At 44.5% G+C, this 25,410-nt stretch overlaps 1 protein-coding gene across 1 annotated transcript in view; it reads right to left on the bottom strand.

Annotated features, from left to right (window-relative positions):
* Positions 1 to 21,797, bottom strand: part of RAB17 (RAB17, member RAS oncogene family) — a 60,127-nt gene extending 38,330 nt beyond the window's left edge. Inside the window, exon 1 of the mRNA XM_063428732.1 lies at positions 21,746 to 21,797. The gene's annotated coding sequence lies outside the window, so the exon portion shown is untranslated. The remainder of the gene's footprint in view (positions 1 to 21,745) is intronic.
* Between the last annotated feature and the right edge of the window lie 3,613 nt (positions 21,798 to 25,410).

The following is a 25,410-nucleotide window of genomic DNA, read 5'->3' as shown; positions in this document are numbered from 1 at the left end:
CTAACAGGGGAAGAGGTGAAAGTCATCCTCCTCCTCCCACGACCACGCCGGCAAGGACAGGACGCTTTAAAGACGTGTTGCTGATGGAGAACATGTGGAGCTTTTTAAGTCCTACGCATCGCCACAGCCCTTCGGGATCCACCCTCAGAGAACGACTCAACCGACAGGTAGCAGACTACCTCGCCTTAACTTCAGATATCGACACTCTGAGGAGCGATGAACCCAGGGGTCAAGTCCTGGGGAAAAAAGTGTGGGAACTCACCCAAGATTCCGCCCCCCGCCCCACCCCCCCCCTTAAAAAAAAATTACACTCCTATGCATATAGTGCAGTGCAGGGTGTGTATAATGAATGTAGTGTGTTTGTAGTGAATGCAGAGTATGGATAATGAATGTAGTGTGTTTGTAGTGAGTGCAGTGTGTATAATGAATGTAGTGTGTTTGTAGTGAGTGCAGTGTGTATAATAAATTTAGTGTGTTTGTAGTGAGTGCAGAGTGTGTATAATGAATGTAGTGTGTTTGCTGTGAGTGCAGTGTGTGTATAATGAATGTAGTGTGTTTGTAGTAAGTGTAGAGTGTGTATAATGAATGTAGTGTGTTTGTAGTAAGTGTAGAGCGTGTATAATGAATGCAGTGTGTTTGTAGTGAGTGCGGATTGTGTATAATAAATGTAGTGTGTTTGTGGTGAGAGCAGAGTGTGTATAATGAATGCAGAGTCTATATAATGAATGCAGAGTGTGTATAGTGAGTGCAGAGTGTGTATAATGAATGCAGTGTGTATAATGAATGCAGTGTGTATAATGAATGCAGTGTATGTAGTGTGTGTGTAGTGAATGCAGAGTGTGTATAATGAATGCAGAGTGTGTATAGTGAATGTAGTGAGTGCAGTGTGTACAGTGAATTTAGTGTGTTTGTAATGAGTGCAGAGTGTGTATAATGAATGTAGTGTGTTTGTAGTAAGTGCAGATTGTGTATAATGAATGCAGTGTGTGTGTGCTGGATTATGTGTGTGTGTGTGTGTGTGCTGGATTATGTGTGTGTGTGTGTGCTGGATTATGTGTGTGTGTGTGCTGGATTATATGTGTGTGTGTGTACTGGATTATGTGTGTGTGTGTGTACTGGATTATGTGTGTGTGTGTGTACTGGATTATGTGTGTGTGTGTACTGGATTATGTGTGTGTGTGTGTACTGGATTATGTGTGTGTGTGTGTGTGTACTGGATTATGTGTGTGTACTGGATTATGTGTGTGTGTGTGTGTGTGTACTGGATTATGTGTGTGTGTGTGTGTACTGGATTATGTGTGTGTGTGTGTGTACTGGATTATGTGTGTGTGTGTGTACTGGATTATGTGTGTGTGTGTGTGTACTGGATTATGTGTGTGTGTGTACTGGATTATGTGTGTGTGTACTGGATTATGTGTGTGTGTGTACTGGATTATGTGTGTGTGTACTGGATTATGTGTGTGTGTGTACTGGATTATGTGTGTGTGTGTGTGTGTACTGGATTGTGTGTGTGTGTGTGTGTGTACTGGATTGTGTGTGTGTGTGTGTGTGTACTGGATTGTGTGTGTGTGTGTGTGTGTGTGTGTGTGTACTGGATTGTGTGTGTGTACTGGATTGTGTGTGTGTACTGGATTGTGTGTGTGTACTGGATTATGTGTGTGTGTGTACTGGATTATGTGTGTGTGTGTGTGTGCTGGATTATGTGTGTGTGTGTGCTGGATTATGTGTGTGTGTGTACTGGATTATATGTGTGTGTGTGTACTGGATTATGTGTGTGTGTGTGTACTGGATTATGTGTGTGTGTGTGTGTACTGGATTATGTGTGTGTGTGTACTGGATTATGTGTGTGTGTGTGTACTGGATTATGTGTGTGTGTGTGTGTGTACTGGATTATGTGTGTGTACTGGATTATGTGTGTGTGTGTGTGTGTGTACTGGATTATGTGTGTGTGTGTGTGTACTGGATTATGTGTGTGTGTGTGTGTGTGTACTGGATTATGTGTGTGTGTGTGTGTACTGGATTATGTGTGTGTGTGTGTGTACTGGATTATGTGTGTGTGTGTGTGTACTGGATTATGTGTGTGTGTGTACTGGATTATGTGTGTGTGTGTGTGTACTGGATTATGTGTGTGTGTGTACTGGATTATGTGTGTGTGTACTGGATTATGTGTGTGTGTGTACTGGATTATGTGTGTGTGTACTGGATTATGTGTGTGTGTGTACTGGATTATGTGTGTGTGTGTGTACTGGATTGTGTGTGTGTGTGTGTGTGTACTGGATTGTGTGTGTGTGTGTGTGTGTGTGTGTGTACTGGATTGTGTGTGTGTGTGTGTGTGTGTGTGTACTGGATTGTGTGTGTGTACTGGATTGTGTGTGTGTACTGGATTGTGTGTGTGTACTGGATTATGTGTGTGTGTGTACTGGATTATGTGTGTGTGTGTGCTGGATTATGTGTGTGTGTACTGGATTATATGTGTGTGTGTACTGGATTGTGTGTGTGTACTGGATTATGTGTGTGTGTGTGTGTACTGGATTATGTGTGTGTGCTGGATTATGTGTGTGTGTGTGCTGGATTGTGTGTGTGTACTGGATTGTGTGTGTGTACTGGATTATGTGTGTGTGTGTGTGTACTGGATTATGTGTGTGTGTACGTGTGTGTGTGTACTGGATTATGTGTGTGTGCTGGATTATGTGTGTGTGTGTGCTGGATTGTGTGTGTGTGTGTGCTGGATTATGTGTGTGTGTGTGTGTGTGCTGGATTATGTGTGTGTGTGTGTGTGTGCTGGATTATGTGTGTGTGTGTGTGTGTGCTGGATGATGGGGGGGGGATGCATTTGCTTTTTAACTTTTATGTGTTTATGGTTTTTTTTACTTTATTCCCCCCTCCCTGCTTCTTACCTTGTCAGGGAGGGGGGAGATCGCCTGGTGGTCCGGTGGAGGGTAGCAGCCGCTGCACACAGGGGCCATCACACGCGGCGTTCTTCTCCAGCTCTCTCAGCTTCAACTCTCGCGAGACTCGCCTGTGCGGAGCGTTGCCATGGTAACCCGTGGCAACGCTCTTACAGCTGCGGGTCTCGCGAGAGTTGAAGCTGAGAGAGCTGGAGAAGAACGCCGCGTGTGATGGCCCCTGTGTGCAGTTAGCAGGGCAGGTCCTGCAGGACTGGGAACGGCGTTCCTGCTTTGGAAAAAGTGCAGGAACGCCGTTCCCATGCGTTCCTGCAGGACTCGAGCCCTGGATGAACCCCTTGACTACTGGGTGTGCAGGCTTGACCTGTGGCCTGAGCCATCTCAATTTGCAATAGAACTTCTGGCCTGCCCCGCTTCAAGTGCCCTGTCCTAAAGGACCTTCAGTGCAGCGGGAGGTATTGTCACTGAGAAGAGAAGTCGCCTAGGTCAAAAAAGTCTAGATTACCTCACCTTTATTAAGATGAATGAGGGATGGATCCCGAAGGGACTGACAGTGGGCGATACATTCGACTAAAAAAGGCCGGATGAGATGAGCTGCCTTGGGCTAAAAATGGTCCACACGCTGCTGTATTTTAGCTCTGAATGCCGGTTGACTTGCGTGACTTATCCGCCACCAACTAGGGTTCAAGCCGCAATGTTTTAGGGCACTTTCTGCCTGGGGAACAAACATCAATTTTTATGGCCGCTGCTACAGCAGCGGCTGCAACAATACCTAATAACTAACAATACCTGCACTGTGGCTTCAAAAACCAAACCAAAAAAAAGGCATAGAACAGGGATTAAACTGATAGGAATAGTACTACTTAACACACCACTCCTATCTGGTGACACATTAGATTGCATGCGCAGTGCCCCAAATTTGAAGTAGGAGGACCGACCAAGCATATTTTTCCATCTCCCGGTTCCTAAAAATCGATGCCATATACACGTCCCCTGATAGGGCGTCAGCTCGTTATGCTCTTTTTCACTTCACTATGGGCACTTTACTGCACTATGGGCACTTAGACCCACTCTTTGTCTTGCACACTGTTATTCCTAGCCAGCATCTGTGATGGAAAATCAGGCAGTCATCTAAACGTTTAGATTGAGCTTTAGCTTAGAACACCCTTGAAGGTGTTTAACCCCTTAAGGACCAAACTTCTGGAATAAAAGGGAATCATGACATGTCACACATGTCATGTGTCCTTAAGGGGTTAAGGAGATTAGGGCTAGTTTAGAGGATTCTTCTTAGACCTCTCTGAGTCTTTATAGCCCTTCTACCTATCCAGCATTTCTGGAAACTAGCTAAGAGAAAGGGTGGCTGTGTGTCTGTGATACATTTAACTTTATATCACCTTATTGACACTTTATCACTCCGGTCTCCATACTCTCTGCCTATAACCATCTATTTAGAGGGAATTTCCTTGCCCCTGCCAATATTATATAATAGGTAATAGTATTACCATTATTACACAATTAGCCACTATAGGGGAATGAGTATAGTATCCCTTTGTTATTTATAAATGATACAATAAAGACTTTTGTCCATTACTCAATTTACTTTAACAAAGGGTACTATCCACGGTATTAGGAAGCATTACGCTGCTTTCCCTTTCTCCCTCTATTATACACCTATGCTCACTAGGATTTGTAAGTATCACTTTATTATAGTTGTCTAACCTTTTCCTATGCCAGTTTGAGATCTCCTTCTTGGGAGACTTTTTCTTTTTTCAGTTTATTAGCATACTTTCGGGGACCCTTGGTGTTGTACGTTGCTGGGTGGAGGAAGAGACCTTCAATGACATCAGTGAGGACAAGGAACGGACATGGCTAGCTTGGTATCCAACCTTGTGCAAATGGGGAGTTTGCGGCTGTGCAAATGGACTGTTTGCGGTTAATTGCGGTGCGTTAAACGGGGAGTTTGGTCTGTCACTGTGAAGCGGGCGTAACCCTTACACTACAACATCATACAGTAGGTCCCCCCCTCATTATTTTTATGGCCCCCACCCACCGCTCACGGGTGGGGGCGGGCGGGAGGACAGTAGGTCCCCCCCCATTGTGATTTATGGCCCCCACCCACCGCGCAGGACAGTAGCCCCCTCCCCCTTATTTACTGAATATTCCCCTGTATAACAATGTTTGATATTTAGTGAATATTCCCTATTCTGCTCTGTGTCAGTGTGTATCATGGTCTCTGAGGACAGGTGTCAATCCATATCTGCCAAGTGACCCTATGTAGGGGGAACAGTCCCTATTCTGCTCTGTGTCAGTGTGTATCAGGGTCCCTGAGGACAGGTGTCAATCCATATCTGCCAAGTGACCCTATGTAGGGGGAACAGTCTCTATTCTGCTCTGTGTCAGTGTGTATCATGGTCTCTGAGGACAGGTGTCAATCCATATGTCAAGGTGTCAATATGTCATATGTCAGGTGTCAATCCATATCCATTGTGATTTAGGAATGTTAGGTGATTTATGCCCTTTATGGATTAAAACCAGACTCTGCATCAACTGTGTAATTTTCCATGGGAGTTTTGCCATGGATCCCCCTCCGGCATGCCACAGTCCAGGTGTTAGTCCCCTTGAAACAACTTTTCCATCACTATTGTGGCCAGAAAGAGTCCCTGTGGGTATTAAAATTCGCCTGCCCATTGAAATCAATGGCGGTTCGCCAACGTTTGCGCTCGCCGTTCACGAACCGAAAATTTTGTGTTCACAACATCACTAATCAACATGCATGTAGCGATTGTCTGATTTTCTCTCTCAAGATATGTTTATGTTATGTGACATTGTAACGTTTCCTCTATGTATTACTGTGATGGCATATCTCTGCATTTTTGTACTTCAATAACCTTGCAATAAAAATGAAACATTAAAAAAATTAAATAAAGCATGGTCTGACAACTGGGCCATGTTGGGCGCTTACAAGTGCCTCTCCTGCAGGGCCAGCTTGTCATGTTACATGATATTGTTTTATTATAATGTACTGTTTCTTTAATGTGCATCTTAAGTTTGTCTCTTGGGCCACTCCATAGTTTGCATGATGCTTCAGATTCTCCCCTCCCCCTTTCCTGTTCCAGTGTATTCTTTGCTGTACATCTATATGTGACTTGTGATATCTCTCCTACCTGTTTGGAAGAATCGTTCTTTTACCTGTTGTAACTTCACATTCTACAGATCATACAACGAATAAACAGCGCCAGATCTTCTTACATGTGAGTTGTGACTGAGTAAACTATCTGGGAAGGTGATTTGGTATGGATAATCTCATCAGGGCAATGAGCGCCATGTGGTCCTGAAAACCACATTCATAGCCTTTGCAGCCGTTCCAGAATAGTAAAAGAACGTATCCAGCAGCTTGTACAGAGATTGCTGTGTCACAGGACAGATCATAGTGAAGTGTAACTGTGTGTATTGTATGAGAAGTCTGCATTCAACCCCAGCACAGCTTGTTACAGCCCCAGCACAGCTTGTTACAGCCCCAGCACAGCTTGTTTCAGCCCCAGCACAGTATACAGACACTCTTCACTGCTACAGCCAAGCCTGTGTACCTCAGGCCATCATGAGTGGAAAAGGCTCAGTATGTGATGAAACACCACAGCATGCACCACATGGAGAAAGCCAGGATGAGGACCCAGAGCCCAGTGCATTGCCTAAACGCTCTGTGAAACCCACTTGGAAGGTTAAAGAGAACTATGAATCCAGGAGAACTGAACTAGCAACCAGTTTGAAGCAGATTTGGGATAAAATCCTCACCCACATTGATGTGATTTCATGTCCCAGCCATAAGGTACTGCAACTAGAGGGCGCCATAAAGCATCTCTGTGCTTCATATGAACTGTACCAGACTACAAGCAATAAATATAAAACTATTCTGCAAAACATTAACACTGAGGAATCATTAGAGCAACTTAACAATGTCCAGCTTCTTAACATGGAAAGAGAAAGCTTTATCCTGCTAACTAAAGCAAAGGCAGAAGCAAAATTAACGCAGCCACAGGACACTATCTCACAGATCCGTATCCACCAGACATTCTAAAAGTTCCTCTAGATCCCGAAGTTCAAGGCACTCAACGCTTAGTGAACAGCTTATAAACGCCCGAGCCGAAGCAGAGGCTAGCAAAGTACAGGCCGCATATGCAAAAAAGAGAGCAGACATGGAGGCTGAAGCTGCAGCAATGCAAGCCGAGGCGGCAGCAATGGAAGCTGAGGCAGCGTCGTCAAAGGGCAGCAATTGAAGCTTTAAAAGGTACAGAGCAACTACGAGGCAGCTGCAGCAAAACTAAAGATTTTGGAACAAGCTATCGGTGCAGAGGAAAATGCTAGTGAAAGGGTCAGCATCAAGGCAGATATGGAAGATCCTTTCGAACGCACTAAGAAATATGTTCTAAACCACAGCAGCGAGCACTCAATTTCCTCCATTCTTCACGACAACGCAAGGACTTCACCACACCACCAGGCAAAAGCTGTTCCAGCAACTTCCTACATGCGAAACCACCCCAGTACAGCGTCTGACTGTCATGCTGATTCTGCATATGTCACAGAATTGCACACCAATCTGCAAGCAAGTCACCAACCTCCTGCTAATAGTACCGTTCCAGACTTTAACCCAACAACTCAGCTGAACGCCCTTGCTGCACCATATCTTCCGTCTCTTTACAACAATACCATAAACAACGCAATGCACAACATCCAACCAGCGACCTCCTACGTAAAGTCAGAGACAACTGATACAGCAGAGTTTGTAAAGTATATACTTCGAAGAGAGCTCACCAAGTCAGGCCTAGTAAGCTTCGATGACCATCCTGAAAATTACAGAAGCTGGAAAGCTGCCTTCAAAACTACCATAGGTGATCTTGGTATTTCTGCTGCTGAGGAGCTGGATCTGCTGATCAGGTGGCTTGGCCCACAATCTACAGAACGTGTCAAGAGCCTCAGGTCAGTCTACATCGACAATCCAACAGCAGGTCTCACCGCTGCATGGGAACGTCTAGAACAGAGTTATGGTAGTCCTGAAGCCATAGAGAATGCATTGCTTAAACGATTGGAAAATTTCCCAACAATATCCGGTAAGGACAATAAAGAGTTCCAGAGACTCAGTGACCTTCTTCTCGAAGTCCAGCTTGCCAAAACCGACCCTAAACTACCGGGCCTCAGTTACCTGGACACTGCTCGAGGAGTTAACCCTATCATTTACAAGCTTCCGTATAGCCTAAGTGAAAAGTGGATCCAAATTGGGTCAAAATACAAACGGGAAAACAAGGTTTCATTTCCCCCTTTCTCCTACTTCTGCGAATTTGTCAGGAACATTGCTGACACCAAGAACGATCCTAGTTTTGCATTTGGTGAGTTCAGTACTCCCTCACTGAAAGGTGACAACCTACAAATCAGCTACAAGAACCGTAGAGGTCCCGTGTCTGTTAAGAAGACAGACATTATTCCCGCTCCCACATCAGCTCCCGCCTCAAACAAGAGCGGCAAGATCGAAAACCCAAACCAATTATGTCCTATCCACAAGAAGCCACATCCCCTCAAAAAATGTATCGGTTTTAGGAAGAAGCCCCTACAAGAACGAAAGGAACTCCTAAAGACCTTTGGGGTATGTTATAGATGCTGTGCTTCCACTGATCACTTTGCCAAGGAATGTAAAATCCCTATCAAGTGCATAGAGTGCGGTTCCGAGGACCATGTTCAAGCTCTCCATCCACTCGAGCCCAACCCTTCACAATCTGCAAACCTTTCTCCCAGACCAAATCACGATGGGAAGAGTACAGATCAGGTGCCTAATTCCACTATGATATTTTCCTCATGCACTGAAGTCTGTGGGGAAGACCACTGTGACAAGTCTTGTGCTAAAATATGCCTAGTGAACGTTCACCACAAGGATCAGCCAGAAAAGACTTTAAAGGTGTATGCTATCTTAGATGATCAAAGCAATCGATCACTTGCCTGACCTGAACTGTTTGATCTATTTTGCATAAGAGGAGAGGTTCACCCTTACACCCTAAGCACTTGTAGCGGCACTACAGAGGTCTTTGGAAGAAGGGCACATGGCTTTATTGTGTCCTCTCTAGGAGATAACTTACAATTACCCTTACCTACACTTGTAGAGTGCAACCAGATACCAGCCAACAAAGAAGAAATACCTACACCAGAAGTTGCCTTCTACCACCCTCACCTAAAGTCAATAGCAAGTGAAATCCCACCACTTGACAAAGATGCTAAAATCCTTCTTCTGCTGGGAAGAGATATTCTAAGGGTGCACAAGGTGCACAGGCAGGTCAGCGGACCCCCAGATGCTCCGTTTGCCCAGTACCTGGACTTAGGCTGGGTCATCATAGGTAATGTCTGTATAGGCAAAATGAAAAGGCCTAATAACATTTCTTCATTCAAGACAAATGTATTGCCAAATGGTCGTAACACTCACTTTGAGCCATACCCACATCCCTGCTGGGTAAAGGAGAAGGTAACTATCTGCAAGTTGCAACACGGCAACACAAACCTTTCCCACACATACGATGACAGTTTTGTCTCTACAGTTTTCAATACAAGCAGTGAAGACAACATGTTAGCTCCTTCAGTAGAAGGCAAAGAATCCCTTAAAGTAATGGACAACGAGTTCTTTCAGGAAGATTCCAATAATTGGGTAGCACCCCTACCCTTTCGCCTCCCGAGAGAGAAGCTGACGAACAATCTACATCAAGCCATTAAAAGGTTCTCTCTGCCAAAGCAATGGCATTATATTCCCACTGACCTTAATCCTGCTGATTATGGGACAAGAGCTATATCCCCAGCAGCTCTGACGCCTCCAAGATTTCTTCACGAAAACTCCTACTCAATTTCCACAGACATTGCCTACGAACTGGTACATCCTGATGATGATAAAGAAATCAGGTCTACGAACACAACACTGCATACCTCTATGAGTCCAGAACCAAAACTCAAATCACTTTGTTTTGAACGTTTCTCAACCTGGTCATCAGCTGTTAGGGCTATTGCCTATTTGATTCACGTTGCCCATTGTTTTAAAAGGAGCTTAACATCAGAGTGTCATGGTTGGCATATCTGTACCAACCATCCTACCGCAACGGAAATTGAGTGTACTGAAAAGGTTATTATTCGCTGCGTACAACAAGAAGTGTACATGGAAGAATTCCACAGATTCAAAGGTGGAATACCTTTATCAAAGGATAGTTCAAAATTTAATCTAAACCCTGTGGTCGATGACAATCAGTTGCTGCGAATAGAGAAATCTGACCTGTGCAGCAAGGAACAAAACCCTATCATCATACCAGGTCAGCATCACATCGCCACTCTTCTAATCCGGCACCTTCATGAACTAATACAACACCAAGGTAGACAATTTACAGAAGGCGCTATCAGGTCAGCCGGTTTGTGGATTGTTGGAATGAAAAGATGTGTTTCTTCCCTGCTTTTCAAATGCATCAAGTGTCGCAAGTTAAGAGGTAGACACCAACTACAACAAATGGCAAGCCTGCCAGCTGATCGTTTAAGCACAGATCCACCCTTCACCTACGTTGGAGTTTACGTCTTCGGTCAGTGGACCGTGGTAACTCGAAAGACTCGTGGTGGAGCAGCCAACACCAAAAGGTGGGCCGTGTTGTTTACTTGTCTCAGCATACGAGCTGTACATATTGAAGTGATTGAGTCAATGGATTCTTCTTGTTTCATCAACGCTTTACGAAGATTCTTCTCCGTCCGAGGACCTGTCAAGCAGCTAAGATCCAACTGTGGTTCCAATTTTGTTGGAGCCTGTAAAGAACTTCATCTAGACAATTTCTTAGCAAACAATGGATGTACTTGGCTGTTTAATCCACCACATTCTTCACATATGGGAGGATCCTGGGAGCGAATGATTGGAATCGCCCAAAGAATTCTCGATTCCACGTTACAGGACCACAAGTCTTCACTATTGACTCATGAGACTTTGAGTACCTTTCTCTCGAAAGTATCCGCCATCATTAATGCAAGGCCTTTAGTACCAGTATCTTCTGATCCCGATTCTCCAGTGATTCTTACCCCAGCCACACTCCTTACTCAGAAGGTTGGGACTCCTCTTGAGATCGACCAGAAGGATACCTACAGGCATCAATGGAAACAGGTGCAACACCTAGCCAACGTGTTTTGGCACCGCTGGAGAAAGAAGTACCTGCATATCCTTCAAAGCCGTTACAAATGGCAAACACCCAAGCCCAACCTCAAAATAGGCGACCTTGTTCTTCTGAAAGATAGAGAAGTCTGTCGCAATGAGTGGCCTATAGGTCTCGTAACAAGCGTAATGCCCAGTGATGATGGAAAGGTTTGAAAAGGTTGAGATTAAGATTAAGGAGGTTCCACACGGACTTTCTCACGACCAACCACAGAATTGGTACTTCTTCTCCCAAGCGAGTGACTTATGCAAGAGTACCAGACCGTACGGTACTATGCCGGGGAGAACGCCACTATAACTGTTAACTATGCCACTGTTGAAGCTCCACGGCTATAAACTGTAGACTACAGGACTTTAGCCATCCGTTATTGGACTTCATGTTTTATTGTTTATTTACTGCATTCCTTCTCTGTTTTGCAGGTATCTTGTATTTATGGTTTACACACCAGTATTATTTTACAATGTTTTCTTCACTTACAGGTTCAAGTTGGACTTTTAGACATTTGGACTTATCTTTATATATATATATATAATAGGCTTTGAAATCTAAAGATTTCAGGCGGGGAGTGTCATGTTACATGATATTGTTTTATTATAATGTACTGTTTCTTTAATGTGCATCTTAAGTTTGTCTCTTGGGCCACTCCATAGTTTGCATGATGCTTCAGATTCTCAGGTGATTTGGTATGGATAATCTCATCAGGGCAATGAGCGCCATGTGGTCCTGAAAACCACATTCATAGCCTTTGCAGCCGTTCCAGAATACAGCTCACTGGCTGAAACCGTAATGAGCCTTGCACAGCCAGTCCTGGTTCATTGACAGGAGTGGCCACCAGGCAGAACCCAGGTAAGTTTAAAGACTATTCACAGACGACCACCCCCCCTGGAACCGGCCGCGATGCTCCTACACCATACACCAGTTCCCCACTCAAAATATAAAAAATGACCATCAGGATACTAAATGTAGCCAAACGAGTACTCCCCCAATTCTGGAAGAAACCTGTGACACCATCACTGCTGTCCTGGTTCAACCAAATGGAGGAACTAAGGATAATAGAGGAACTCACACTGACGACGAACAATGCCCCGACGACATACACTGACATATGGACATACTGGATCCTAGAGACAGCGAAACCGAAATTCCAACGAGACCTCAGGACAACCACCGACGCTCACCTCCAGCACCCAACCTAAAAACGGGAATTAAACACCCAGGGAGACGGAGGACTGATGACTGACGACGGACCGGACCACCCCACCCCCACCTACCTACCCTTCCCCCAATCCTACAGAGAAAACACCGACAGACCCCACTTAACAGTATGCACACACCGAAGGTCAATGCTACCCGACACAAAGACACCCCCGAGACCACCAGCAACGCCATGGACACTTAGTGACTGCACCCTTAGAGACTCAGAGAAAGGGACGGGGGACTACCCTGGACGAACCGAAGGCCCGATCTGACGGAGACAAACAGACCGTCCTAGACAGGGAAACCCAACCTCCCGTACTCAGCTACACCCCCACAAAACCAAGACACGAAACCGACCCAGGGACGTACAATAGCCCGACGACAGCACTATCACACACAACCAAGATAGGGTGCTGTATGGCACATTTAAGGATGCATATCAGTGGAGGGTATCAAACACACCACGGCTCACCATGAAGACGTAGGCCACCAACGCCACACTAACATGGCGAGGTGGAACACGGACACCAACCGCTAAGACAAGGCTGAAAACACATTAAACACACGATAGAGATAATGGACAGAGACACCCTCCACACTTACAAAAAGAGACACACGGGTCAGTCACTGAAGTGGACTAACGAGCTTGGACTAAGGGTATGACATAAAGTGGAACTCACCCGGCTAACCCAGCTGAGACATGACCTACTAAATACAACTATCTACTGTTAAGGAAGAAGGGGATAGAACCTTAGAATGCTAGGATGTTAAAGATCACGACAGAAAGCTAAGGATATCCATCCACGACACTAACCAAGTGCCCCAGGGCTCTTGTACATTATACATACCTGAAGCTGTAATTGTCACCAACTGGATCTGCGCATCCACGAACGTCTAGTACAGTGAGAGACCTGCGAGTCTCACCATCGAGACAACTAATGAAAAACGACTCTAAACATGTCGATCAAAAAAGTAAGAGACCTGTGAGTCTCTATAGTATTATTGGGGACTGCGAGCCCACCAGCGATTATTATTTGTTACTGTTTCCAGGGACCTGCGAGTCCTGTTCCCTCTTGCATACCTCGTATTGTAAAATCATTGAAAATACGTTAATAAAAATTATATTTACCAAAAAAAAAGACTATTCACAGGAAGTGGCCAGGTCACTTATGTAGGGATATTGGTGCAGGGCTGCCATCAGAAATTTTGGGGCCCCTGACACAGCTCAAGGTCTGGGCCCCCCGGCGCCTGCACCCGAGTCCCCCCCCCCTCCCCCCCGAGTCCGCCCACAGGGATGCAGTGTCTGCAGGGCCGGTGCAAGGATTTTTGCTGCCCTAGGCAAAAGTAAAGTTTGCCGCCCCCCATGTGACATCACAGTGCCCCACCCATATGATCTGCCATGTTAACTAACACAGTGCTGCAGTGCCGCCGTGTTTACAATAAAAGGTCTGCAGGGACAGGCTATTGACACCAGAACCACTACATTAAGCTGCAGTGTTCTGGGGACTATAGTGTCCCTTTAATGTGAGGTAAATTAGAGATTAGTGCCACAAATAATATACTAGATTGCCTACTTACAACCAGATGAGGATGATGATGGGCTTCAGCTGCCGTCTGGCTCCACTGGTCTGGTGTAGAACAGGCTCTCTGGAGGCGGTTTGTAACTGTGGTCACAAAAATCAATGTTCTGGGAGAACGGGAAGCAGCTCCATTTTTTGAGGGCCCTTTACACAGCTCAAGGTCTGGGTCCCAGGGTCCACCTTCATGTTCCACCAATGAGTTTGTTCACAGGGGTGTGTGTGTGTGGGGGGGATGTCCTGATGTGTGTAAGGAATGCATTGTGTGAATCTGTGTTTGTATGTGTAAGGGCTGCAAGGTGAGTTTGTGTATGTATGGGATGCAGTGTGTGTGTCTGTAAGGGATGCATTGAGTGTGTGGAAGGGGTGCATTGTGTGTTGCTGTGTGTAAGGGATGCATTGCTTGTGTATCTGTGTGTAATGCATTGTGTTTTTCTGTGTGCAAGGGGTGCATTGTGTGTGTGTGTGATGGATGTCAATCTCTGCCCCTACCCCCGTCAATTTACTTCTTCTCCCCCCCTCCAATTTCTTTCCTCCCCCTCCAATTTCCTTCCTCTCCCCCCTCCAATTTCCTTCCTCCATCCCTCTCCCCCTCAAATTTCCTTCCTCCCCCCTCCCTCAAATTTCCTCCCTCCCCCCCCACTCACTCAAATTTCCTCCCTCTCCCCCCCACTCACTCAAATTTCCTCCCTCTCCCCCCCACTCAAATTTTGTCCCTCTCCCCCCACTCATTCAAATTTCCTCCCTCTCCCCCCCACCCCCACTCACTCAAATTTCCTCCCTCTCCCCCCCACCCCCACTCACTCAAATTTCCTCCCTCTCCCCCCCACCCACTCAAATTTCCACCCTCCCCCCCCACTCACTCAAATTTCCTCCCTCCCCCCCACCCCCCCACTCAAATTTCCTCCCTCTCCCCCCCCACCCACTCAAATTTCCTCCCTCCCCCCACTCACTCAAATTTCCTCCCCCCCCACTCACTCAAATTTCCTCCCCCCCCACTCACTCAAATTTCCTTCCTCCCCCCCACTCACTCAAATTTTGTCCCTCCCCCCCACTCACTCAAATTTCCTCCCTCTCCCCCCACCCCCACCCACTCAAATTTCCTCCCTCTTCCCCCCCACCCCCACCCACTCAAATTTCCTCCCTCTCCCCCCCACCCCCACCCACTCAAATTTCCTCCCTCTCCCCCCCCACTCACTCAAATTTCTCCCTCCCTCTCCCCCACCCCACTCACTCAAATTTCTCCCTCCCTCTCCCCCACCCCACTCACTCAAATTTCTCCCTCCCTCTCCCCCACCCCCACTCACTTAAATTTCTCCCTGACACCCAGCGGGCGCGCGAGGGAGCACTCTCCCTGGCTGAGTGCTTCCTCTTCAGCTCCCTCGCGCGCCGCGTACTGATGCCGGAGCCGGAAGATGACGTCATCTTCCGGCTCCGGCATCAGTACGGTGCGCGAGGGAGCTGAAGAGGAAGCACTCAGAGGAGAGTGCTCCCTCGCGCGCCCGCCGGTTGTCAGCAGGGCCAGCCTCTGGGGGGCCCTGAGGTGACCGGCTACTGGGCCCCCCAGGAGAAGAGGCTGGCCCAGTGGGTACATACCGGGGTCGCAGGGCCCCCTGCGACCCGGTATGTACCCACTGAATGTGAGGCCCGGACGACTTGAGCAGTCCGGGCCCCCCAGGACCGCCGGGCCCATGACAACCGTTGCGGTTGTCATGCCCTGATGGCGGCCCTGTATTGGTGCTCGGAATGTTCCTTTTAACCCCTTAAGGACACATGACATGTGTGACATGTCATGATTCCCTTTTATTACAGAAGTTTGGTCCTTAAGGGGTTAGTTAAAAAGGCAGAGTGTGAGGTTGCTTACAATGTTATTTTTTTTAATCAGTCTTTATTTTATGCGTGCATATGAATAACATACAATCTTACTATACCCCTACTGCATTGGTAAGACAAGAGAGATTCATTCGTATTGTTGAAGGCATTCGATATCTAAGCACATTTTTATATTAATAATATGCGATAAACAGGTTGAATCATACATATCCAGCTATTAGTTAGAACTATGGCAGAGTATAGTGGCGTTTAGCTGACTGGACATGCTGGTTACTTCTATTAGTTGAGTGTAAGGAACATGCTTAAGTATGATGAGAATGCAGGGAAGTAGCACATTAGGAGAATTGAAAATTATGAATAACACGCTAGCTTCATAGCTTCATCACAACGGGCTACTTCAAGGTAAGGATAGTAAGATACGGTAAATAAAATAAAACAGGCATCAACATAAACTTTAACATCATTGCTTGCGAGTAGCCAAAGTGATACTTCACCATGAAGTAAGGTGGCATACTGCTTTCCTTCACCAAGTCTGCGGCTTGTGTCTTGCACCCCTCTAGCTGGCTTTCGCCCGATACCTTTGCTGATTTTTTGAGTCAGGTATGGAGACAATTCCCAGGAAGTTCACGCTAGGCCGCTCCGCAAGCCCCAGGCTGTCTCAAGAGCCTCTGTGCGCACCCCATTGCTCCAGTTTCCCATGCCACCGTGAGCATAGTCTCGATGAGATGCTTTTGCCACTTGAGCTCGTGGTTGCTTCTGTCGAGAATGTGGGGCATGCACCAGGGTTGGCCCCCTTTAGGCTCTCGGTCCCGGAAGGCAGTAGCGAGCATTGGGCACTTGGGGACTGGATGTGGTTTTCAGGTGTGCCTTCTTCCTCGGTTTCTTTGGTCTGTGGGTTGATCTGGTGCTCCGAGGTCTGCCAGCATCATGGTGCAGACAGCTGGAAGGTGGTAGCTGCCGCTTTCCCTCAGTCTGCACTCCTCTATGCCACAGCCTCCACCAAAAGTCGCTGAAGATCATGTCCAGCCGCTGTTCAAAACTATACAGCAGGCCTTGTGTCGTCGTGGTCAGCACCATCATCACCATCTTGGCTCTGGCCATGGTATAGTGCGATGTAACAGGATTAGGTGGAGTTCCCTGGCTCCCCTTGTTGCTTTACAGTAGAGGCTGTATGTTAATTGATTGTGCCGGGATATCCCTCATTGGCAGGGGGGGAAACAGGGGTCCCCAAACGCTTCAGCTATTCCTGCAGGACTGCTCACAGGGAGATCAGCCGCCTCTACCGCACTTGCGTCTGCTGGTAGGCTGCAATTCGTAGTCGGATTCAGGATGCTTCTCTGAGCACGGAAATCCACCCGGTTGAGTCTTGGGTATCACCGATGCTCTGCTACACCAATTTAGTAATTTTAGCGTGATTTGCCAGCAATATGTCTCTTTTTAGCAGGTTTGCTCGGAGCCCACGTTCAAGCGACCAGTCTGATCAGCAGTTAGGCCCCGCCCCCCTGCTTGCAGTGTTATTCACTAGTGACACTTGTCAGAAAATTCAAAGTGAATGTCAAATTTAGGGCCAAAGAAGACAAACTGGATGCAAATCTAGCTTGGGGATTTTTTCCAGTTCAGTTGTTTTGGCCTTAAAGGGACACTACTATAGTCACCTGAACAACTTTAGCTTAATAAAGCAGTTTTGGTGTATAGAACATGCCCCCTGCAGCCTCACTGCTCAATTCTCTGCCATTTAGGAGTTAAATCCCTTTGTTTATGAACCCTAGTCACACCTCCCTGCATGTGACTTGCACAGCCTTCCATAAACACTTCCTTTAACCCCTTCAGGACCGGCCTGTTTTTGCGATGTTTGTACGTTAAGGACCAGAGCAGTTTTAACACTTTTGTGGTGTTTGTGTTTAGCTGTAATTTTCCGCTCTCTCATTTACGGTTCCCATACAAGTTATATACTGTTTTTTTCACGACAAGAAGGGCTTTCTTTACATACCAGTATATATATTATGTCATATATTGTATTTAAAAAAAATAATAAAATATGGTGAAAAATAAAAAAAAAAACATGTTTTTGGACTTTTACTTGAAAAATCTTTTACTTATCTACAAAAGCTAATGAAAAAAACTGCTAAATAGATTCAAAATTTTGTCCCGAGTTTAAAAACACCCAGTGTTTACATGCTTTATTGCTTTTTTTTGCAAGTTATAGGCCTATAAATACAAGTAGGAAATTGCTGTTTCAATATATATATATTTTAAATGTATCAATAGTGACATTGTTACACCGTTATCTGTCATAAATCCCCGAAACACACCTAACATGTACATATTTTTTAAAGTAGACAACCCAGGGTATTCAAAATGGGGTATGTCCAGTTTTTTTTAGTAGCCACCTAGTCACAAACACTGGCCAAAGTTAGCATTTATATTTGTTTGTGTGTTAAAAATGCAAAAAACGCTAACTTTGGCCGGTGTTTGTGACTAAGTGGCTACTAAAAAAAGCTGAACATACCCCATTTGCAATACCTTGGGTTGTCTTCTTTCGCAAATGGTATGCCATCATGGGGCTAATTCTCATTCCTTGGCTACCATACGCTCTCAAAGGCAACCTAACCAATCTGACAAATTTCAATAAAAAAAAAAAAAAGTAAAATCAAGCCTTATATTTGACCCTGTAACTTTCACAAACACTATAAAACCTCTACATGTGGGGTACTGTTATACTCAGGAGACTTCGCTGAACACAAATATTAGTGTATCAGAACAGTAAAATATATCACAGCAATAATATCCTCAGTGAAAGAGCTGTTTGTGTGTGAAAAATGCAAAAAACTTCACTTTCACTGACAATATCATCGCTGTGATATGTTTTACTGTTTTGAAACACTAATATTTGTGTTCAGCGAAGTCTCCCGAGTAAAACAGTACCCCCATGTACAGGATTTAGGGTGTCATAGAAAGTTACAGGGTTAAACACAGTGCTAGCAAATTAAATTATCTGGACTTTTGGCCTGGGTTGGCAGGCAGGTCCCTCAAATTGCAATCATTAAAATTACTTAATTAGGTAAAAATATTACATAAATATGCACGTAGAATTTTAATATATATACATATTTATATATTTGACGTCTACGTGTATATTTATGAAATTATTTATGTAATTATGTATGTGGACATATGTATATTTCGTATTATTTTTATTTATTTATTTATACATAGATATATATATCATTACATTCTAAGTATATTTTGATATAAATATATATATATCAATATCAAAATACTGTTAGAATAAAACTGAATATATATATATAATTTTTTTTTAATTATTAAAAATTATTTTTATTTTTTGTTATTTATTTTTATTAACATATTATTTGTATTTTATAATAATATATATATATACCATATATATAGTTATTATATATATTGTATATATTCGTGTGTAATTTAAATATAAGTGTATTTTTATAATTATATACGTATATATAAATATAAAAATACACTTAGTGTGACATTATATATATGATATATATACATATATTATATATAGGTATATATAGATATAATACATGTATATATAGCATATATATACACATATTATTTTTTTTTTTTTTTTACACAGATTTTTTTTTTTACACTTTATTTTGGATTTTTCACTTGCAGGGAGACTGCCTGTCAGCACAGACAGTCCCCCTGCAGGCAGACACATGGACACCTATTGCGGTCATGTGATCGAGTGATCACATGGCCGTGGGGTCCTGATCTGCCGAAGGGGGACTGCCTGGGCAGACAGGCAACCCCCCTGGACCGGGTGGAGCACTGATCGCCGCCGTGGGACCGACGGCGATCAGGTAAGTAGCCCAAAACCGTTATGACGGTTCAGGACCGTCAGCGGTCCAAACGCACGTTTTACCGCTGACGGTCCTGAACCGTCAGCGGTCGTTAAGGGGTTAAAGAGAGCCCTATTTAGGATTTCTTTATTGCAAGTTCTGTTTAATTAAGATTTTCTTATCCCCTGCTATGTTAATAGCTTGCTAGACCCTGCATGAGCCTCCTGTATGTGATTAAAGTTCAATTTAGAGATTGAGATACAATTATTTAAATTACATCTGTTTGAAAGTGAAACCAGTTTTTTTTTTTCATGCAGGCTCTGTCAATCATAGCCAGGGGAGGTGTGGCTAGGGCTGCATAAACAGAAACAAAGTGATTTAACTCCTAAATGACAGTGAATTGAGCAGTGAAATTGCAGGGGAATGATCTATATACACTAAAACTACTTTATTTAGCTAAAGTAATTTAGGTGACTATAGTGTTCCTTTAACTTAGAATTGTCAGGAATTCAAAGTTTAGTGCAAAACCCTGTGTGTAGGTTTAGGCGTAGGGTGGCTGTATGTGTTGTAGCTGTGAGTAATGTGTGTTGCTGTGCCGCATACCTCCCAACATTTGTAAAATGTGCAAAGAGGGTCACTTTCATTTTAGGGGTGTGAGTTGGGGTGTGACTAGGAGCCATTTAATTCAGAGAAATTTAAGGTGACTTACTAATAATGTATGCAGCTAAAATGTAAATTTAGAACAATAATGTATTTACACAGACTGATTCCTACATGTATTGTAGTTTAAATACTAATTACTGTGAGTATTATGGTTGTGGATCTCTGTGATACACACACTCATACACAACAATATGACCCTCCATAAAAGAGAGATATTAGGATAGAAAAGAGGGACACTGGGACTGTGAGTGATGTATGCAGCAGGGCAGTGAAGAATGTGTGTGGCTGGGTGTGGGGGGAGCCTTCCGGCTTCCACAAAGTTTATGATAAATGTAAAATAAATAAAATTAATATAAAATGTATTAAGCTCTAAAATCGACAGATCATAGGTTTGCTTAACGCGCAGAAGAGTTAACTCACCCACCCCAGTGTCTTCAGGATGAAGAAGTAGAGACCATTCATACAAATTGGAGATATAACTCACTCTACATGAACCCGGCAAGAATACCCCAGACAATGAAATCAAATCTATCATGCAGTGGATATCACTAGAAAATCCAGAGATACTGCACTGGATCAGGGAGTGGAATTCCAGGGCAGAGTTTCACCTGAGACATATCAAAAGCTGACAGATTTCTCACAATATCACGAGGAGAGGACAATTTGCTCAATTGGTCAAAGACTTGATTTGACAGAGAAACAAATTAACCCTTCCACTGCCAAGATGTAGAAAGCATAATAAAAGTCAACACATGGACACACTTGTCAACCTGCCAGCCAAAAATGTAAAAGGCTCCTTAAATGGTAAATTATACTTTAACTTGGAATGCAGACTTATGCTTTTTATAATACAGTTCATGGAGTTTATGGCCAAAGAGGGTAGCTATTTATAGAAATAAACCAGGAATGTTTTACAGGATTTAATACCTGTTACTACTCTGGATACACTGTACTTTACAGCTCATCGCTGTAGTTTAAAAAAGGGTTCCCAATTTAATAATAGAATTTAAGAATTTTAATTTAGCACAAGCGTTCCTTTTTCTCATATTTAACTTTGGGATTATTATTCACTAATCTATAAAAAGGTACTGAATTGAAATCCCAATAAGGAAAAAAAAAATAAGTTTAAAATAGCGGATTTTGAAAAATCCTCCTACTTTGTTCTAGTCACAGCTTGACTAGTTAAACCTAAATTTTGTCTTTTACATTTCAAATCACTACCAGGCGTATTCACTAAACTGAGAAATGTCCAAAATCCAAAGTGCTGAAGTAGCTGAGCTGCCAGCATAGCAATCATTGAGAATTTTTCCTGTTCAGCTATTTTGGCCTTACATTTGAATGCCCAACAATTCTAAATTTAGTGAATAGCCCACATTATTTGGACTTTAGAAAATATCCCGTATGTGTACAAGGTTACAAAGCAGGGGAAGCCGACTTTGTTAGTAAAATTATTAATCTGCAGTGAAAGTTGCATAGCAATAAAGAGATTACTAAAGACAGTGACAGGATAATAAGGATACTTCCCAACGTACCCAGTTTCAATCCCGGTTCTGGAAGTACTTTTCCAAATTCCAGATCCTGCCCGCAGTCTACCATTAATCTTACAAAATCTTCTCCAGGTAGAGGTGTTCCTAGGGTAAAAAAAAATAATAAGACACCTGGGTAATTCAGTGACCACTTGCAAAAGCCCCACCCCCATCCCTCTCCAATTTCACCACTTAAAGGAACACTATAGTCACCAATACAACTTCAATCTCACTGCTCAATTCTCATTTAGGAGTTAAATAACTTTGTTTTTACAGCCCTAGGGATACCTCCCTGCATGTGACTTCCTAAACACTTCAAGTCAACTAATACTTTATTGCAAATTCTGTTTAATTCGGAATTTCTGATCTCCTGCTCTGTTACTAGGTTATTATACCCTCCAGGAGCCTCCTGTGTGTAGTAAAAGTTAAATTCACAGAGTAGAAGATACAAGTTTTTAAAGCTGATTGAAAATGAAACCACTTTCTTCATGCAGGCTGTGTCAGTCACAGCCAGGATTGGTGTAGTTAGGGCTGCATAAACAGAAACAAAAGTGTTTTAACTCCTAAATGGCAGATAATTGAGCATTGAGACTTCAGAGGCATGGCCTACACAAAAAAACTGCTCCCTTATGCTAAAGTTGTTTGGTTACAGGTACACACAGAGCAGCATACATAGTTACAGAGCGGCACATGGCCCCAACAGATACATGCTTTCAGAGACAGGCATAGACAGGCACTCTACAGATGCACACAGGCGCAGATAGTGTGGTGGAATCTCGGTAAAAATAAATTTAGTAGGCCGAGATTACCACGTGGCATGTGTACGTGCATATGCTGACGTATCGATCAGTTGGTTGCACGAGGCAAGATACGATCAGTAGTGTACGGAGCATGTGCAAGAATACAGGATGTAGTATTCCCCTCCTCCATTGTGCTGGACAGGCCATGCGGTCAAGCAGGAAGTTAATTCTTATTTGTGTTGATTGGTCAAGAGAATGTGCGGGTGGAGCTTAATATGGGAGGAGTTATGTGCCTATATAAGGAGCCTGCACTATTGTCCGGGGCTCAGAACTTGTTGTATTTTGGTGACACTAGTCCCTCTGAGTCCCGATCGGTGATCCAATAAAGAATCTCTTCCTTCCTGAAGAAACCTGTGTCCATCTCTCTGTGCTTCGCTTCCGTCAGTTTCTCCGGTATCATTTGGTGCATTGGCTGGGAAGCTCATCGTTCAACGGTAGCTGAGAGGCAGAGGCGTGAGACGGTCTATCTTTGCCCACGTTCTCTACGGCTGCACCCCTGAACTTCTGCGTGGACCTCCCTTCGTCTCGGCGCCACTGGTCTGTTGTCCAGGAGATCATCGGCCTCTACGTAAGAAGTGCTGGGGTGTCCCCGTCGATAAGTGTGAACTCAGGTTCAGGAACGAGGAGGTAAGACAACTGCTGTTCTAGACGGCAGACCCACTAGGGGTATACCGATTGTGCGGTAGGCCCATAAGGGGTTATTTGTGTATGGAATCTGCCCCCTCTGTCGGAGGGAAGGAGCGAAGGCGCACCGCTCAATCGAACGCTCTTTAGTCAGACCGTTTGATTTGGTTAGTCAGGCGGGGTCCTGTGTAAATAGCCCTAGCCGGACACCGGTGTCTTGTCTAGACTAGCGTTCTAGGGTGTATATTACGTTCGCTAGGTCGGAGGGACCAGGAGACTAAGCGGCGCCTGTGTAAATTCGGTTCGCTAGCTCTCAACCTATCTTGGCTAAGTGGGAAGGCGTGTAAATTTGGAACCCACTAGACTTTTGATAGTAATCGACTAAGAGGCGCCTGTGTAAATTCGGTCCTCTAGCTCGCTATATGTGGTGCTTGGGCAGTGTGGCTAACCAAAACGGGTGTACATAGTTTTAGGTAGTCCATTCAAGGTACTGGCCAATAGTTTAGTTGGGAATTGTAAATGTGATAAAGATTGTTTAGTAAAGTGTATATCTTGTTAGATAGCGCGAGCTCAGCCGTCTAGCGAGAGTGTTAATAGTGTGTTGCTGTATTATAGTGCACGGTACCATAACCCTGTATATTTACTGACACTGTATATAAGTACTAATCATTGTCGTCCATTGCATGTTTAACACCATAACCACTAATAATTGTATTGTGACCTTAACTTGTGCTTTGACCTATGCTAACCGTACTGTAACCGCTATTTGTAAAAGACGATGTGACTGTATAGTTTCGCCAAAGGGCATAATATTGATTATCTAGTGACTGGTGTAACAGCTGTGTGTGTACGGGAATTCCCTGAGTGTTTATTGTGTTATTGTGTACGTTTCACTTGGTAACCGTACCACGTGGTGCTGTTGCCAGAGGAAACGGGTGTGACTGTTGAATAGTACGCGTGCATAGTATTCGTTGTCAACGACGTTCCATTGTTAAGTATGGGCGCGTCGCAGTCAACGATTCCGGATCCCTTAGGTTGTATGGTGAAGAATTTTAAAAAGGGATTCAAAACTTGTGATTTTGGGGTTAAAATGTCTCCTGTACGTTTGGTCACTTTGTGTACTAGGGAGTGGCCTACTTTGGTTGCGGCATGGCTGCCACGTGGCAGTTTGGATCCAACTCTGGTACAGCGCTTACACGTGGCTGTATCGGGTAGGCCTGAACTTTACGGCCAGTTTCCTTATATTGATTGTTGGAGACAGGTCGTAAATGACTCGCCAAAATGGATTCAGACATGCCACGAGGAGCAATGTCGCCTCATGGTGGCTAGAACTTGTTTGTCCACTAGGACTGGTGTTAGGCCCATTTTGGACACGCCCCCTGAGTCCGAGATCCCTTTGCCGCCCCCTTACTTTCCTTTAAGAGGAAGTGACGCAAATGCAGGAAGTCCTGCAACCCTCCCCTCATTGCCCTCATCCACTTCCGCTTCCTCCTCCAGTACAGGATCCACCCCCTCTCGTACTAAATCTCCCCTTCCGGAATCAGAGCCAACCCCCATTAGGTCTGAATATCCTGATTTGGCGCCACTTCAGACTTCCGGTCAAGCTTCTTCTAGCTCGACCCGAAGTGTTTGATTTACTACCTTTTCCCAAAACCAAGCTCCCACATCCTCATACCCTATCTCTCCCCGACCGGAACCCATAACTGACGCCCCTCTACGTAGCCCCATACAAACCCGACAACTGACCGGTACCCAACAATTAAAGCACTATCAGATGCCTCTTCGTCTGAATCCCGGGTCAGCCTATATCGATGCCGCAGGTCAAATGGCACATGCTGACCCAGTCTTTGTATATGTCCCATTCACGACAACCGATCTCTTAAACTGGAAGACCCACAATTCCTCGTATACTGAGAAACCACAAGCTATGACTGATCTGTTCACCTCAATAGTACAGACACATAATCCGACATGGGCTGATTGCCAGCAGTTATTAATGACTTTGTTTAACAATGAGGAAAGGACAAGAATAAATCAAGCGGCCATTAAAGCGCTAGAGGATAAAGCCCGTACTTTGAACCAAGCCAATCCAGCAGCATGTGCCGCAACACACTATCCCAACACCGATCCCGATTGGAATGTAAATGGTGCTGATATGGTTCAACTCAGAGCCTATAGAGACGCTATAATTGCTGGCATGAAAGCCGGAGGAAAGAAAGCCATTAATATGTCGAAGACAGTTGAGGT

The sequence above is a fragment of the Pelobates fuscus genome, chromosome 8 (assembly GCF_036172605.1).
Source record: "Pelobates fuscus isolate aPelFus1 chromosome 8, aPelFus1.pri, whole genome shotgun sequence".
In the NCBI taxonomy this organism is placed as follows: Eukaryota; Metazoa; Chordata; class Amphibia; order Anura; family Pelobatidae; genus Pelobates; species Pelobates fuscus.
This window is presented reverse-complemented; position numbering and strand designations above follow the sequence as displayed.